The following is a 17,389-nucleotide window of genomic DNA, read 5'->3' on the forward strand; positions in this document are numbered from 1 at the left end:
CACACATAATTAGCTTCACAAAGTGCCTCTTGAATTACAGTGTAAAAGGTCAAGCACAAAAGCAAATGTTGTAGAACATGGTAAAGATGACCGACTTGCACTCTTTGCTCTCCACTGTCAAATACAGGAAGGACCTATTCTTGATGGTACAGAATCATATAAATCCTGCGATGATTACACTAACACACAAGGTCGGGCATGGTTTAGCTGATCATCATATTCTGCATTATCTCCCAGAGACACAAAGTCATCTCATTCCCAAAGGGCAATTTGATTATGCAGGGCAATGATCAGGGTGGTCACGTGTTTTACCAGCAGAAGGCACAGTATGTCACAGAAGCCTTCACTTATACAGTTTTTCCATTACATTATTCAAGACTGACAGATGTCTCTGAAGCTTCTTTGCCTCTGTTTAAAACTCACTCCTGCTCATCAGCATGGTGGCAGGATGATATATAGTCTGTCTGTGTAGGCTCGGGACCCTGCAGTAGACTGATTTTAAAGACAACCTTCAGTGGCCCCTGGGACAAAGCTCCACATTGATTCTTAAGGGAGAAACCTCATTATGGGGTATCTTTCATCTCTGCTGTCCTTGGCCAATTTAAGCCCACACAGAGGACTCATGTTGGAAGCATCTCCGAGGTGAGGAGAAATGGGAAAGTGTGAAAGGATTTGTCAGTGATTCATGGTTGTACAAGTATTTAACTATCATCAAGCTATGCTGGAGGGACATTTAATGAGACAAACTGGACCTGTGATGCCAGTGTGTGTATTTTAAGAGAGTCGCCACTGTGATTATCAAATCTGAATGTTAAATAGGACAAATAGAACAGTGATTGCTGTATAATACCAATGAAGTCATCTCCACTGAGCTGGAAATGTTTTGGTAAATGGACTTGTACTTGTAAAAAATATTTTACTACTTTAGCAATTTCAACCTGCTTCATTTGATCTGTCACAGTCACTTATTCAAGCACACAAACATTTAAACACAGCTCAGTGACGAAGACTGCTATGTAATTGGGAGAAATTAAGTTTACTTTGTAGAACAGGATACATCGACACATGGTTATGGGAAGACAGAGACTGAAGATTTCTTGAAGCTGAGCCACAGCCAGTAATTGTGTTTGCCTGACAGTAATGTTAGCTTCCACCTATAGTAATTTGGCAATTTTCATGCTGTGCTGTTCTGTGATTACATCAAAATTCAGAAGCAATCCAGCACATTAATAAAAGAACAACATGATTTATGCTTTTATTGTTTTTCTTCTTTTTATTTTTTTAATGCTCACACTGAGATTGGCTGCGAGGACAAGTAGCATCTTTTTTTTTTTTATTATCACCACCCTTCAATTTAAGATGTTAAGGTCCAGCTAATGACTTACTGATAAATAATTCACAAAGGTATTTTAATTAAGCTATAAATGGTCACTCAGGTGCTCATAAAAGAGTGTTGAGAAGGTCAGAGTATTAATGACAGTTAAAAATATGTGCAATAACTTGTCTTGTGTTTTTTTTTTTTTATCTCTAACCTTAAACAAGGATCTTGGCACTTGACCAATCTGCACACTAAGGGAGTTTTACCTCTCCAGGCCATATTAGTACATTATGCGGTGAGCAAATTACTGGTTACTCCTCATGAATATTGTGATCTAAAAGCAGCTGTATAGTTTTAACTACTACCCACCAGGTTTGTTAAACTGTACACTTTTAAACTTGAATATGTGCACAAACTGCATGAAACTGCACTGAGGAGCCCAGGAGAGCAGCTCGAGGGCAGATGGTTTGTTACTTTTGGTCAATTACACTTTAACATTTATTCAAAGTTATTACAGAAAACAGTAAAACATTTATAACTAGAAGTCTCACCCTTGGGTTGTAGCCCTGCAAAGCTGCAGTTACAATAATATCACTCCTTGTAAAGAATGTGATAAATGCAGGCTTTTCTGGACTATAATTGTATACAAATGATGTTACAGCGATCTTGCCCTTAAGACCCTGTCAGCAAGGACCCAATCTGAGCATGTTTTGCAAATCCTAAGAAATTGTTGGGAGCAATATGCATTAGCCTGACGTTTTGAGTTCAGAGTAATCTTGACCTCTGACCACGTTGTCTCCATAACTGCTCCAATATTGACCTGTCTAAAGAAGGGGGAATCTGAGAATGTACTGCAATCTCACCTCAGCTAACACGAGGCAGAGTCTGACTATTTAAATATCGTCATCATCATCATCATCAGTAATCTCCAGTTTCTACCGGATCACACATCCTGGTGAAAATATAGATACTTTGTGGGTTGAGAGTGGGATGATTGTAATTTGGTCATATGTAAAACACTCTGTGCTATAATTCCGAACAGTGCTTTAAGTTTACATAATTGATACATGGATTATTCCTATTATATCATGATTGTCATTAAATATAACTCCCTACAATGTTTAAAAAAAATTATGATAAACCAGTAGTGGCAAACATATTTTCTCTTGTGTCTCTCCAGCTATTACATAATATTGTATCACATCAATATGGGTACTTGGATCATTAATAACTGACATATTCACAGCAAGAATTTGACAAAATTCAAATGAGAAGCCAATGCCTGAGGACTGTAGTTTTAGAAATCAAGAACTACCACACTTCTTCCACATCCCACATGATGAAAAGTATTGCGCAGATGGCCCAATAAAAGCTGTATTCGCAGAGTGACCATACCAGATTGCTTTCTGGTGGCATTGTCTGCTCGATGCCCTATTTTACGAGCACATGCTCCATCACGCCATCATTACTAATGCGGGAGTAAAGGTAAGCCTGAACAATATGGCAGGAAATCCCTTTAGTGGAGCCTGTGACGTCCTCTGAGCATATAATGCCCCTGCCTCACATTGTTACCATCATAAAGCTCTGTGATACCACATGTACTTCTTCTGGGTGATCCAGGCAGATGGACTTTATTTTAACGGCGAAAGAAAGCTAATTTAGCTGAAATAAGGAAGAAGGGGACTATTGATGGAGGACACCCTTACACATATGTTTACTGGAGGAATGGGAGAAATTATAGTTGACTGTTAAATACTTCAAATGTATTATTCAGATCTTTTTCCGTGACCCTACAGGCTGCTTTCAAGTCATGGATCTCAGTATTCCAAGCCCACTCTTTCGCCAGACATACAGGGAATGAAATTACGTTGTGAAGTTATGGAGTGAGCTGCTAATTAGCGTGTCTGTTGGCCTGGAGGAGTCGGGTTTGAAGGTCAGCTAAAGACTTGCCGGAATGATGATTTGAACCAGGACTTGACAGACAGCAGATGAAACAGGCACCTTGGGCTTCTGCTCACAGACACATCAAGCCAAAACAAAATCTCTTTGCATAGCACGTACACGCGCTCACTCCTGAAGCCTTGAATATCAAAAGCACACATGCAGAGCGCGGCGTTTTGCATGTGTCATATTTGTTGTAATCCCTCATTGTTCCTTGTAGCTATTGATTCAATAACCAATATTTCTGCCATATGTTCACTAATACCAGACAGCTACAACAGAGGGGGACACAAGGGTGTGTGTGTGTGTTTGTGTTATCCCAACCTTTTCTGTCCTTCATCAAACTGGAGCAATGTAGAATTTCAAGAGAGCACCAGTGATGTAACAGTGTATGTAAGATGTGATATTTTAGAGCAATGCATTTGGATTATGCTTCTCAGCCCAAATGTGAAAAAAAAATGTTGGAGGAAGATTCACCAAGCTTGACTCTCTCTCTCTCTCTCTCTCTCTCTCTCCCTCACTCTCATCTGTGCCAGTTTAAGCTCCACTATATTCAGTAAATCTACTTCCAACTTATTCTGCAGAGTCTTACAAATGCCACTGTCACAGGGGTTAGGATTAGTCCTTGACAGGCACTGCAAATTAAACACATGATTTGTATGCTCGAAAACCACAGTCTACAGCATATAAGCAGGGTTCCACAATTGCAATATCATTGGCGTGCACTTAAAATCTGTTTAGTGTAGGTATATGTACGTATGGTCATAAATAGATAAATAAAATCCAACTTTGTTGACCACATGCTTATGACCCACAACTCTCATGCAAATAAAGTTAACGTTTGGGTCCTAGGAACTCATCCAGAACTGAGGTTTTTTTTCTTTTTCTTTTTTGTGGTCAGTATTTAATATCATTCACCTGGCCTTGAAACTGGAAACCTCACATAAATGGCATAATGCCATCAAAAGACCAAAATGAATGAGGAAAAGTCTTTGAAGTCTGTGAAAAAGATTCACAGTGTAATCCTGAATTGAATGCTTGAGCAAAGGGTGAGGGCGGTTAATAAAAAAAGGGCCATTCACAGGCTGTTATATAGTGAAGATACAAGTTGCTTTGCATAAGAGGATGTTGTCTCCGTCCCACAGGTCAGATTATTGACATGTGAAGTAGTCTCTTGTGGTTTGTACTTTTCCACCACCGCTATTGTTTCTCCTCTTTTATATGATCTGTGAATTGAGCCAGTCCAGTGTTTGAAGTTTCTCTTTCCCAGCAGCACAATGATGGAGCCACTCCAGATGAAGTAATTACATTTCCTGCCCTCTTACACCTTATGCAGCCCGAGCTCAGGGGTTTCAGCTGCTGAAGCTCATCTCCATGTACCTCAGTGAGAGAAAAATGGCGTCTTTGTGTGGTGAATTTATGTGAATGTCAAATTTTTCATAGCATGGTCAAATGCTTGCACACTCTCAGCCCCATACTTTTCCAGCATGAACTCCCAAAGCACCTGGAAGAGCATGAATTGGTTCAGGATGTAAAAGCAGACCTGGTCATGAGTTATTACCCCGCTGTTGTGAAAACCATCCAATTACCAAAACCTTTATTCCTATTCAGTCACAGAAAACCCTATGGTCTGTGTTGTAATTACTATATTTGTCCCAAAACATCTGAGAGAGAAATTATTTAAACATATATTAAAACTAGAGGGTATGGCTTTGACCTCCAGTCCCAGTGTGAGGAACTTGGGAGTTATTTTTGATCAAGAAAAATAGCATTAAACAAGTCTGCAGGACTGTTTTTTCACCTGTGGAATATTTCTAAAATCACCAACATGTTGACTCAGAGTGAAAAATTAATCCACGCATACTACTATTGTATTTTCCTATTATCAGGGTGTCAATAACTGATTAAAATTATTCAATTTATTGAAAATGCTACAGCAAGAGTTTTGACAGAAACTCACGGGAGAGATCACATCACTCCAATATTAGCTTCTCTCATTGTCTTCCTGTGAAATCTAGAATACAATTCAACACCTTTTAACCTATAAAGCTCTTAACAGCCAGGCTCCATTGTATCTTTAAGAGCTGTTAGTCCCATATTACCCCAGAAGAACAGAATGTAGTCTTACTGGAGGTTCCTAGGTGTTCTAAAGGTAGACTGGGCGGCTGGCACAATCTCTACTTTTAGGCTTAAAACTTTTTTTGAAAGATTACAGTGAGGGCTGGTTCAGGCCACCCTGGACCATTTTCTAGTAAAGCTGCTACATGTTTAGAACATAACAAGTGTATTAGTTTGCCTTCTTATTACACCTTGTTTATTTGCTCGCTGCCCTTTCATTTTCTCTTTCCATGTTCTCACACCAACCAGAGCAGCAGAAAGCCGCCAACCTCTGAGGCCCTGTTTACACAACAACGTTTCAAGTGACATGTGTTTACGCTGCAGCAGCGGACACAGGGACAACAATGTAATTAGTAGGCCAGGCCACAGGAGGGCGCTGTTGCTTGATTGTGTAATGAAACCACACAGACATGTGTGCAGAGAAGAATATGCTATAAACGTGAAGAAAATGGAGAGAACCCGACATCCGCATGGACTGATGACGCATCGGATGCTATCAGGGGTGTCTCAACTATAAAACTACTGATATGTATAAAACTAGAATACTGACCATGACTAATCCCACTGCGGGTCGCCATGTTTGTTTACAAGGGATGGAAGGGGAAGGGAGGGGGAGAGATGCGCATGCGCAGTAACAGGCTAAATAGCCTCCGGCAGTCTCCGCAGGAGGGATAAGCGGCTGTGAAAGAATTTTTCCACTTTGGGAGCTGGATTAAAAACTTTGCGGATTCAGTGCATCTGCACACTGGTGCCGTGTAAACGGACCCCCAAAAGTGAACAAAGTTTTGCGGCTCGACTTGTAATCGTTGTCGTGTAAACAGGGCCTAAGTCTGGTTCTTTTTTCTTTCCACCATCGCTTATGCTTCCTGATGCTGAATAGTTGGGATTTCTCTTTAAAAGTGCCTTAAGATGACTGTTGTTAATGGTCCTATACAAATAAAAACAGAATTGAATTGTGTGAAGTGTGTTGACTGTTAAAGTACAAAGACAGCAAGGATATGAAGCAAAGCTGGTTAAACTTCCGTTCATCTATCTTCTATTTTGCTTTACCCAAATGTAAGTTAGCATGGTATTGAAGTGAATCGCAGCTGAGAAGGTAGGTTACACTTTGAAAAAGGCACCAGTCCATCACAGGGTGAAAACACTGGGAAACACATACTCACCTTCATACTTAGAGGTAATCTAGAGACACCAGTTAGTCTTAAATACATGATACTGGGCTGTCGGAGGACACCGGAGTAACGATTTTTTTTATACAAATATGTGTGGAGCTTTGCTTTTACATTTTCTATTGAGGCATGCTGAATGTGCACGGCTTTATTAATAAGAAGAGAAAAGAACCAAATTCAACCAGCTGCTGTTTGTCTTGATGAAATCCTCTGTCTACCACCTTCAAATCTCAATCCTTTCCTTTCCAACAAACACTTCAAAATCCAAACAATGTTTAGTTTACCGAGCAGTAGATTTCAATTATCTGTAAATAATTTAATTAGCCACATATTTTTCTTCTGTGTTTTAACTTATCAATTATTGACTCCCCATCTCAGCTTTAATGTGATTTAATGCTCTGCCATCCATCTTTTGCAGTATTAATTAGCTCTGCATATTTTCCAGCTTTTTATCATCTTTTCATTATATTTTGATTGAAATACTGTGAAAGGACCCTAGTATAATATTAACCCCAATGTGGGATCTAATCAAACAGCTTGTGCGATTTTTTTTTTTTGGGTGGGGGGCAAGTCACAATCATCACTTTATTTCACCAAAGAAGAACCTCATCACGTCCTTGAAGCTTGACACATGTCAAGCATCTTGAAAAACGGCGAGCTTGTGCCCAGTGCCTGATGATTCTGCTCTTCCCCCAGAAAAGATCAAAGAGGTGGAGTGCTGTGTAGGCTATTATGCGCCGCAATTCTGCAAACCATGTGCCAGTGGGACACTGATAAGCAAAGAAACAAAGGGCAGGATGCAGGCTCTGTGAACGAGGCCAACTTTAAAGGCTCTTCTGAAGCCTTTTTTAAAATGCTTCGCACAGCTTCGATGTTTTAGTAATCATAACAAGTCAAGCTTAAGAGACAGTGGCAAAACAGTTAAGAATACATTAAAGTAGCACTACACACAGACTTAAAAAAAAAAAGTCTAAATTTAGAGTCAGATTCATTTCTTATAGTGCATATAAATAATTGTCATGAGAATACAAGGTCCTACTGCAGGATTATCTGGCTCCTTGAATTCGTCCATTGTCAGACCCAGCGAAACAAACCTATTATCTCTGCAGCTAATCAGATATTGCACCTCATTATTGTCCCGGTGCTGTATCTCTGGCCCACTTCTTTTGTCATCATCACACTGTGATCACTTGGGCAAAGTAGGTCTTAATTAGAACTTGCAGGGAGTTTGCAGAAGTGAGGCCTCAGCAGATGGACTTCCCACCTGAGGGAGGTGAAAAAGGCATGCCTTCTTTCATCCCTTCCACCTATGTCCCCAGGCTGCCATCAATAGGAATTTTATCAGCATGGTCTCGACAGCCCTGCCTCTGAGTACACATCATTTCCCAGCCAACACGAAGGCATTCAAAGACGCCTTGTTGAAGGTGACTCCACCTCTGCTGAAAAGCAAGGTGCGATCGCAGACGCAGGGCAGGATAGAGACTGAATCAGAGGTTTGCTTTTTTTTTGTTTTGTTTTGTTTTTTTTCTTTGTAACCTCTCAGTGGGGTTGCTGCTATTCAGCTTTGTGTTAACAATTTCAGCGCACAAAATATAACCAGTGTTTTCATTCAGGGTTGCACGAGGAATTTATAGAGTATTTACACGTATCCATAGCTCTCCCACATGCTTCTAAAAACAGCATTTGTGATAAAAAAAATAAAAAAATAAAAAAATTCACTGGGGGAAAAGGTTCACGGGCTATAGTTCACAAAGTTTCAAGCTGCAGTGGGTGGTTTTCTCTGGTGGCTCCCAACAGACACAGCAAGAGGTTAAAATAAGACTTTGTGAGCATATGCTTGCAGGACGGCATCTCGGCAACATACATTTCCAGTTGCTTGACTTTGTTTTGGCAGTTTGTTCACAAGTAGACTCCACAATAAAAGCATCACATTTCCCTCTTTTGCTTTTTTACTTGAGAAATGTAATATATTACCATTAAACTGTCACTGCCAAATATCTGAGACTTAACTTGAATTTTGCCTCAGCAAAGATGACCTATTTTTTCCATCATAGTTAATTTTATGTTTAAAGACTCTGAATTTTGGCAGAGTAGATACTGTCCTAGTTGAGTTTCTCTGCTGCAGAAGTGCAATGTTCATTTTTCAATTAACTTTTCAGGACAAAACTGGCACATACAATACATGTTAACCTAGTACTTGACTGCACCATGGCAAGGTTGTTAGTTGAGAAATACTCATTTGGAGGGGTGCCAGAACATCTTTGCTCTCTAAACAACCTCCTCATGTGTGCTAAACAGAAAAAGGATCAATGAGTTGTGCATGCTTTTGTATGCAGTAATATTTTATTGTTAATTTATGATCCCCATTCCACAACAGTTACAGCTATTGAATCCTTGTAGATATGTTTCCATCAGCTTGGCAAACCTGTGTTTTAAAGAAGAACTATGTGAAATTGAATAAAACAAGTCTATGAAGTGCCACTTCCATTTATGCTGATGGAAGCTATGTGTGTTTAAAGTCTGGGCTTTGTCTGGGCTCCTCCAGTGTTGTATTGCCTGGGGGCTTTTGCACATTGTCTCGCTGAACAGTAAATCATCGCCCAGGTCTCAAGTCCCCACTGCCAGACGCAGATTGACGATACAATTATTTGTGTTCATCCCTCCGTAAGTTCTGAGTAATCTCCAGTGCCCCCATGTTGAGAAGTACCCTGACAGTGGGAGGCTGCCACAACCATGCGTCATGATACGGATGGTATTATTGAGCAGTGCCTTATGTTTTGCAATGTTCAGTAGTACAAAGTCTTACCAAGTAGCTTTTGACTGGTCAAGTCAAAGGTTGTTCTCCACATGCACTTTCTAACCCACAGAAATTGGCCTGCTGGTCCTCCTGGTTTCAAGTTAGTTCAGCTTGAGAAGGGTTTGTATTCTCGCTTGGTTTTTGCAGGCTGGAAAGCTAGCTCAAATGTCTGTTTACATCCAATTCAAACCCAACAATGAGAAAAAAAAATGACACTGAACTATGGCAGGTTGCATATTACATAGTACTACTACTTACTACATTTTACATTTAAACAGAAATTACAGTATTTTAGCCTCAAAGGTTTCAGTTGACTTTGGTTGGTCACAATCTGCAGGAGTCACTTCTTTAGGTTTTGAAGCACAAAGACCTGACTTGAGGTTTTCCTTGGTAGAAAAGGTACCCTTCGGGTCCCTTAAATGTGGCTTTTACTAACTTTAGATGTTAGAGGATAGTTTGCCTTGTGCCTCTTACTCATCTCTGAGTTGCCTCTGTCAAACAGTTCTGCCACAGGGATTTGATTGACGTCGCACCCATTTCTGTCAATGACCTCTAAAGCTCAGTTATAATGGCTATTAGATCCTCTGTAATCTTCCTGAACAAGGCCCTCAGACCTGTGGGTTCAAACTGGTTTCATACATTTGTCCACATTCTACCTCGGTGTTGTCCTCAGTTATACACTAGTTTGCCACTGCCACAGGTATGTGTGTATGCCTTTTTTAAAATGTCTGTCGCTCTCAGCTTACCTCAAGTTGGCTCTGAGAAGATTGTGAATTCAATGACTACCGAAGCAAACAGGATGCATTTAACTGGGATTTAGACTATCGCAGTGACTGATCAGATTACAAATCGGCTGGTGTGACAAAAATGGAAATTTTATTCATGTGATATTTTATTTTATTCACACTGCATCGGTATGGTGTGCCTCATTCCCTCCCCTTATGGCATATACTTTGAAATTCCAAGGAAATGTAAGGAGGGAGTAAAAATGCATTTTTTTATATTTCTGTCCAGTCATGGTCTGCAGCTGAGGAAGGTATTAATAGAGTAAGCTTTCTATGCATCATTTATACCAAAAGCATATCGCTATCAATACTAACTCTGTGTAAAATGTATACTCTCCAGCAGCTTCATCAGGTATAAAATCTGCCATGTTTTAAATATTTTCTGTATTTATAAAATAGATCATCTTTAGTTTAGCTTGGGTGTTGGGTTGTCATTTACTGCATATTCACTTTACGGCTGTTTCCATTGATACAGTTACATTGGTGACGTGATAAGTTACATTATCGTAGCTTTTCCGTTCAAAACCATGGATTTGATATTAAGAAGTTACCCTGAATTGCCTCAAGGTGTTAATATGGGTGTGTGACATCCGGCATTGGCTCCAGCCACCACTCCAAGTCAGACATTGAAAAGTACAATACAAAAAGATAAAGTTGAATTAAAACTTTACAATAATACCAAAGCTAAACTTTGTTGTCTTTGTGAAAACAAATCCATTAATTACATTGATGTGCTAACAAATGTGAACATTTGTCTATTTATATCTGCCGAAGTTCACTGTCATCAGAACCAGCAAAGATAAAGACAGTTCAGTCATCGTGTGCCTGCTATACATAGTGAGACTGCTTTTTTACTATATTTAGTTGCAACTGTCAGTCCTGATATACTTTATCAAACTCTGGGGCACACGTGCTGGTAAGATGCCAGCGGCCATGTTGAATATTTTCGTTTTGAGGAAAGAGGAGGTTTTTCTGTCTTCCATTTTCAACAAAAAGAGCAACATTTAACAGAAGCTCTTTACATGTGGCATACTCTTCGTGTTGGTTGTATCATAACCTCTTAACTCATAGGCTTAACAGAATGCCTGAACTGAGCAAAACCAGATTCTAAAGCTACTTTCAGCACAATTGGGATTACATATGCGCATCTCCAGAGTGTAAACAATTTCTGTGTTTGTGTTGATGGCTTTTTCAGATGTATATAAATGTTACTGAGGGCTTCCTTTTACATTCAACAAACCAAATAACAAATTCTCAAGTCGACACGTGTGATTCACGAACTTACACTTGTAATTCTTGGGATGATCATTGATGTTTCCTGCTCAGCATCGAGGCAGGATCAGTGAGTGCATGAATATTGTATGTTGTATCAAATAACCTTCAACAGTGATAATATAAACTGTATGCTATGCAAATTATGGGAAAATATCTGTGATCACACCACGTTCATCTTTCCTTTGACAGTGACTACTCATTCAGATACATTTTCCAGTTCAAAACATTCATTCTGGTTTTCGGTGCCTCACTGTATTAGACGTTATTTATAGCCATGTTGTCTGAAAAGCCCGGCACTGTCATGGCTTTCCTTAAAAGCCTCCAGGGGATTTGTGGATTGGTAAGTCTTCTTTTAAAGTCATAGACTTTGAGGCAACTGTTAAGTAGCTCCAGGGGCTATGTTGCTAGATTGCACAACTTTAAAGGATTATGGATTGAGAACACACTAAAGACAGTGGGTTGCTGGTGAGAGATCTTGTACAATGCGTTTCCATTCATTCCATCTTCCCCGATTCTGCCAGCCTCCGAGCATAGTGCGTCCACACTGGGGAGAAGTTTCCTAAAATAGAGATGGGAAGATATGGAGTATGCATTTGCATTACCCTAAGAGGGTGACAGAGATGGAGAAAGAAAAGAGAGAACAGGGAAGAAGCTGTGTGGCGGTCTTGCCCCTCTGGGTAGTAACAAAAAAAATGTGATAACATCCAGGCCATAGAACAAGGACAAGGTCCTTTCAAATGACTCACTGAGAGGACAGTGCACACAGGGATGCAGATTGGACCCTACTGCCAAACAAGCTGCTTTCTCTGCTTCATCCCGCCACGACGGCAGAGACGCTGAGTGGCATAAATCCGTACATCTGCATCTGCACATTTATATGATAGCAAGAGGCAGCAAATGCACAATCAGATCAGTCTGTCTTTTGCAGACCACAGTTCTGCTAATAAACAGCACCAATCCTCAAAGGTGCACCGACACGCAGTTTGTCTTATTACTTGGCAGGCAGGTTGTTATGAGCATCTTGGTGAACCTGACACAGTTTGTCTGTGGATTTAGGCTGCATCAGTGTCTTCTGCCGCTTCATGTAATCCCAAACTGTCTTGATGATGTTGAGATCAGGGCTCTGTGGGGGTACACACCATCTGTTACAGGACTCCTGCTTCTACTTCATGATGCTTAAGATAGTGCTTTAGAGCAACACATGTGGGGTTGATATCACGTAGTACATGCTGTATTTAGGATTCATCAGACTCCCGACTGGTTAGACTGAGAACCTCTGTTAAAACCACGTCTTATGTGGGAGCTGTGAATAGTTAAACTACTTTCAGAAAATCAACACTTTTAGGGCACGTTTATGTGTGGAAGCCGACCTACGAATGGGAGAAATTGAGGATCGTATCTGATTGTGATGCAAATTAACGCCAATGTCAATCTTTGTGAATTTTACATTATGAATAAGGGATTTTGGTGAGAGGTGTTTACTCTCTTGGCTCTTAACAACTTTTATTTGAAGTTATTAAAGCTGTTTTGTAACATTTTTCTTAGGACTTGCTGTCTTTTCTGTATCTCTTATGCTATTTTATTTTTTCCCACTGCCTTGACTTACATCTCCCATGTTTTTTTTGGTTTGTTTTTTTTCAAAATTCAGATTTATTTGCTGTACTACTCTGATATGATTGAGAATGTCCTCTGCCAACACATCCAAATACTTTGGATCGTATTTCATTTTGTGGTTGTTGGGGCTTAGGGCTTCATCCAATCACTCTATGGTGAAGACAAACAAACTGAGGCCCCATTTATGCGACGATGTTCTCAAGTGAAATGTAAAACTTTTGTTTGGTGTCGCCTGGCATTCTAACGACATCGTTTTCAGCGTTTCTGCAGTTTTGGTGTAAAAGGACATTGTTTTCAAAACATTGCCATGTAAATGCAAAACTTTTCTGAAATGAAAATGCAAAAGCGGTACATTTTCACTTGAAACGTCGTGGAAATGGGGCTCAAAATACCATTTCCTGCACATCATTGTAAACAGGGCTTAATGTGCTCATAACCCTCGTTTGAATACTCCGGTTCGCACTCAGTTGCATTCTATTTAACAAGCTTCATACCAGGTTTTCGAAAGTCATGTCCTTATTTTTGCTGTTTTGTTGGTGCATCACTGGCAACTTATAAAAAAAATTCTTAGCATAATATCCATTACTAAAGCCAGGTAACAGGTCCATCCTTTGCTCTCCAGATCAGTTGAGACTCATAAATATCCAGCATAGTACATAAATTACATCACACACTATTACACTATCATAACACACCAAGGTCTTCAATAATGGAGGAGGGTTCATGCCATATTAACATCACAGTAAAATCACAAGTCCATGAAGCCTTGGGGAGCTAAAATGCTGCTTAATCTCTCCAAAGACTCCACTTTAACCTCTGAAACGCACGAAAAATAATGCTGATGCACAGTAAATAATTGCGTCACCCGCACTCATTCCCAACACTTTTAATAGGCTGCTAATTGTGTTCCTCTCTTATAAAAATATTCATTTGCAACCAATGAAGATAGCTCTGAGGTTGGAGAGGTAATGTTTTTTTTTCCTTTGAAGCTTTGACTGTAGTGTTTTAAAAAAGAAAAGAGTACGATAAGAATATCTCTTTGTCCTTCCCAGCTTCATTAATTTCAGCATGTACCTTTAAGAGAGCCTGACCCAGAATAATCAGCGTTTTCAAGAGGAGGTCAGCAGAGATGTCTTGTTAAGCCGAGACAGCCTCGAGTAGCAAGGCTCTAAACAACTGAACTCAACTACTCCTCTCATTGTAAAACACTGCACACTATCAAAATAACCCGGTCAATATTTTGAGAATGCATTATACATGGTTGAAGTGTTCCTTTACTGTACTTCATGGGTGAACAAGAAATAAGCCATCGAGTCAGGAAGCTCTTGTGTGGAATACAACCTTCTTTGCTGCTTTGTGCTGCACATTTCCTGCTTTAATAAATTCAGATGAAGTTTGAGGATATAAAGTTTCCCCTGATGCATGAGCGATATTGGTTTGGAGCTCAGGAGACTTTGTGCATGCACTGTAAGAGACGGGTGTCTCTTTCAACCCACACCGTTTTGAAACTGTGACAGACACATTCAGTGGTCAAGGTGAAAGAAACGGCTTAAAACTTCTATGAATTTCCACCTCCAGAGAATAAATGCTGTATTGAACAAACACTCATCAGCCCTATGCTCTACAGCTATACAACCCCATACACAAACAAACATTGTGTATTCTCACTCATTTTATCAGAACCAGGGGCTTGAGCTCCAGTAACTCGTATGTTGGATCAGACATCAGCCAGCCTTCAAATTCCGAGTGCATCAGTGAGCCTTGGCTGCTTATGACCCTGTCACTGGCTCACCTCTTTTCCTTCCTCGCTGATTCTGAGGGCGAACATCTCCTCGGGAGCAGCTGTTTTTGGAGAAGCTCCTATTTAGTTGTCCAACCATCACAATATGGTCCTTGTCAAACTTGCTCACGTCCTTATACTTGTCTACTTTTCCCACTTCAACACATCAATTTGAGAGCATACTGTTCTCTTACTGCAGAATATATACCACCTACAGAGAGTTGTCATGATGAATGAACAATCACTGTTATTCAGTCCATTGGTCAATTGGTTCATGATGTTATTGCTGTGCGTCATGCAGTTTGTCATGTAAAAAGCATGAAAATCCCCACTTCTCAGAATACCCATGGCAACAAGAAACAAATGGGGAAAGAAAGATCTGAAGATACATGCTAAGTGATGTTATCATCACCTCACTCAGAACAGACAAATGACTCACTTCTCTTCAACTGGAAACTCTTTGATCAAATGTCCATTATCACGTAGTTGCACAAATGTGGTCGCACTGAGTGACATCATGATGGCTGGCTGGATGGGTGGATATCAAACTCCTTCAGTATTTAGTAAATGCCTTCTGAAGTTATAACTCTGTGGTGTCCTTCACTAAGATTTAGGGTAAAACAAGTTGAACAAGTCCCAACCATAAATTTAAATTCAAAAATGCATATACAAAAAATAAAACTGAAACAAAGTCGTGATATGTCAGGAGTTTGAACAAGCAGCAGGAGCATTTTTACAACGATTACATCATAAAAACTGGCAACAACATAACACACAACTGAGGTTGAGTAGTCGTCCATGAAATCTGCATGCATGTATTTATCATGTTACATGTGTGGTACATCTTTGTTCTATCATGTAAGTGGCAACTGGGAGCCTTTCATACTTAGAGGACATTGTGTCATCTTTTTGTCCTGTTCTTTTCGTTTTATGCCTCAACCTCAGCTGTGTAGTCTTGGAAATAAAACCTGTTTCCTAATAAGCCTTCTCTGAAAAAAGAGTTTGTTGATGTTATTTTGTACATTGTTGTGGTGATTTATGACCACAAGTGCATACACTGTGTTATTCTTTCAATGTTCATTGGTTTCTGTAAGTGCCTCTGCTTGTATATTGCGCTGCAGCGTGTCAGGTAGAAAGCAAGCACAGAATAGAGTGACCTCAGTGAACTCCAATGTGGCATGTGGCCAGATCTAATAAATTTCAGGGGTCAACGTGGTGAAATCACATAAACTGAACACAACATATATCCGTGTTTTTACAGTACACCTTATTTGTGTTAACCGCAGTTTGAACTGCCACGTGACTAAAGCACAGTGTTGTATGTATGGAGGTGAACTCGTTGAGTTGTGACTGTTGCTTCATCGGTACATAGAGGAGGTAGCATATGATTGGGTTGATGACCTTTGGGACATTGAAATTATAGAACAAAAATGAGGGCCATTTTTGGCACTATGCACTAGGCACAGTAAAACCCTCAAGGGGAATGAGCAAGCTTTGATTCAACAAGCTCCTGAAGCATACAAGCCATTAAAATAAAGTACCTGTCTGTCAGGTTGACCTTCTCGACATGTTCACTTTTTTAGGCATATCGTGGGGATAAGAAACCAGTGTAACCATGAGTGGTGCTTTCTGTCTGTTTTCTATTCAGTCGGGGAGCTGGAGTTGATCCAAGCTCACAATGGGTCGAAACAGGGTGTGCCTTGGACACCTTGGACAGGTTACCAGGCCATCACCAGGTAACCAGACAGACAGACAGTCGCACACATTCACATCTATCGATAATCCTTGGTTCACAAATGAATTTAACTCCACATAAGAAATACCCGGCCCAGTGTCCAACCTTCACACTGAGGCATGAGTGGTCTGCCACAGTCTGCTTTGGTTCATTGAAAAAATTGGATTTTCTAGTCTTTTTATGACATAAATATAACTCGCCAAGTTTTCTAATCACAATTCCAAAACCCTTCCATCTTTCCACCTATTTGATGGGATTATGAACCCTCAAACCCTAATTATGAGCTGCACATGTAATGTTATATTCACATTTCACTAAACATCATCATGAAATGCTTTAATTATTCCACAGATTCCTGTGGAATTTGCTACACTTAGGCCGTGTGCTCAATCTGATAGTCGAAGTTCTTCACTTGGATTTAAATTCAAGACTTTCTTGGAGTAAAATCCACCAGATGCAACATCCAAATTAAAGTAGTATATGCATGTCAAACATGTGATCCCCTTTATCATAAACATATGTAACAATCTAACACAACCATTCAAAAATGCCAGTGTTTTGCTTTGCGATAGGCTAAAATATTGAAAAAAATCTGTTCAGTCCCTCAAGGGTGTTGCAATTTAAAACTGGTAGTAATAATATTGCTGAGCATGCTGTTAGCTGAGAAGTCTTGATGCAATTTACAACAATTCTTGCGTCAGAGGGAAAAAAAATTAAGCTCATTCCTAAAATGAGAGATGTATTCACTCGCTATACTACATACAACAACAAAAACTGCAAATGTTTCAGCTGTTCTCCTATTCAATTTTGATTTACAAACCGAGCCTTATTGGAGCTGTTTAACCAAACAATATGAC

The 17,389-nt window shown here is 39.9% G+C and overlaps 1 protein-coding gene across 1 annotated transcript in view; it reads right to left on the reverse strand.

Annotated features, from left to right (window-relative positions):
- ajap1 (adherens junctions associated protein 1) overlaps window positions 1–17,389 on the reverse strand; it is a gene marked incomplete at both ends in the record, with an annotated part of 49,030 nt that overhangs the window by 21,951 nt on the left and 9,690 nt on the right. The window lies entirely within an intron of this gene.

The sequence above is a fragment of the Blennius ocellaris genome (assembly GCF_963422515.1).
Source record: "Blennius ocellaris genome assembly, chromosome: 5".
Classification (NCBI taxonomy): domain Eukaryota; kingdom Metazoa; phylum Chordata; class Actinopteri; order Blenniiformes; family Blenniidae; genus Blennius; species Blennius ocellaris.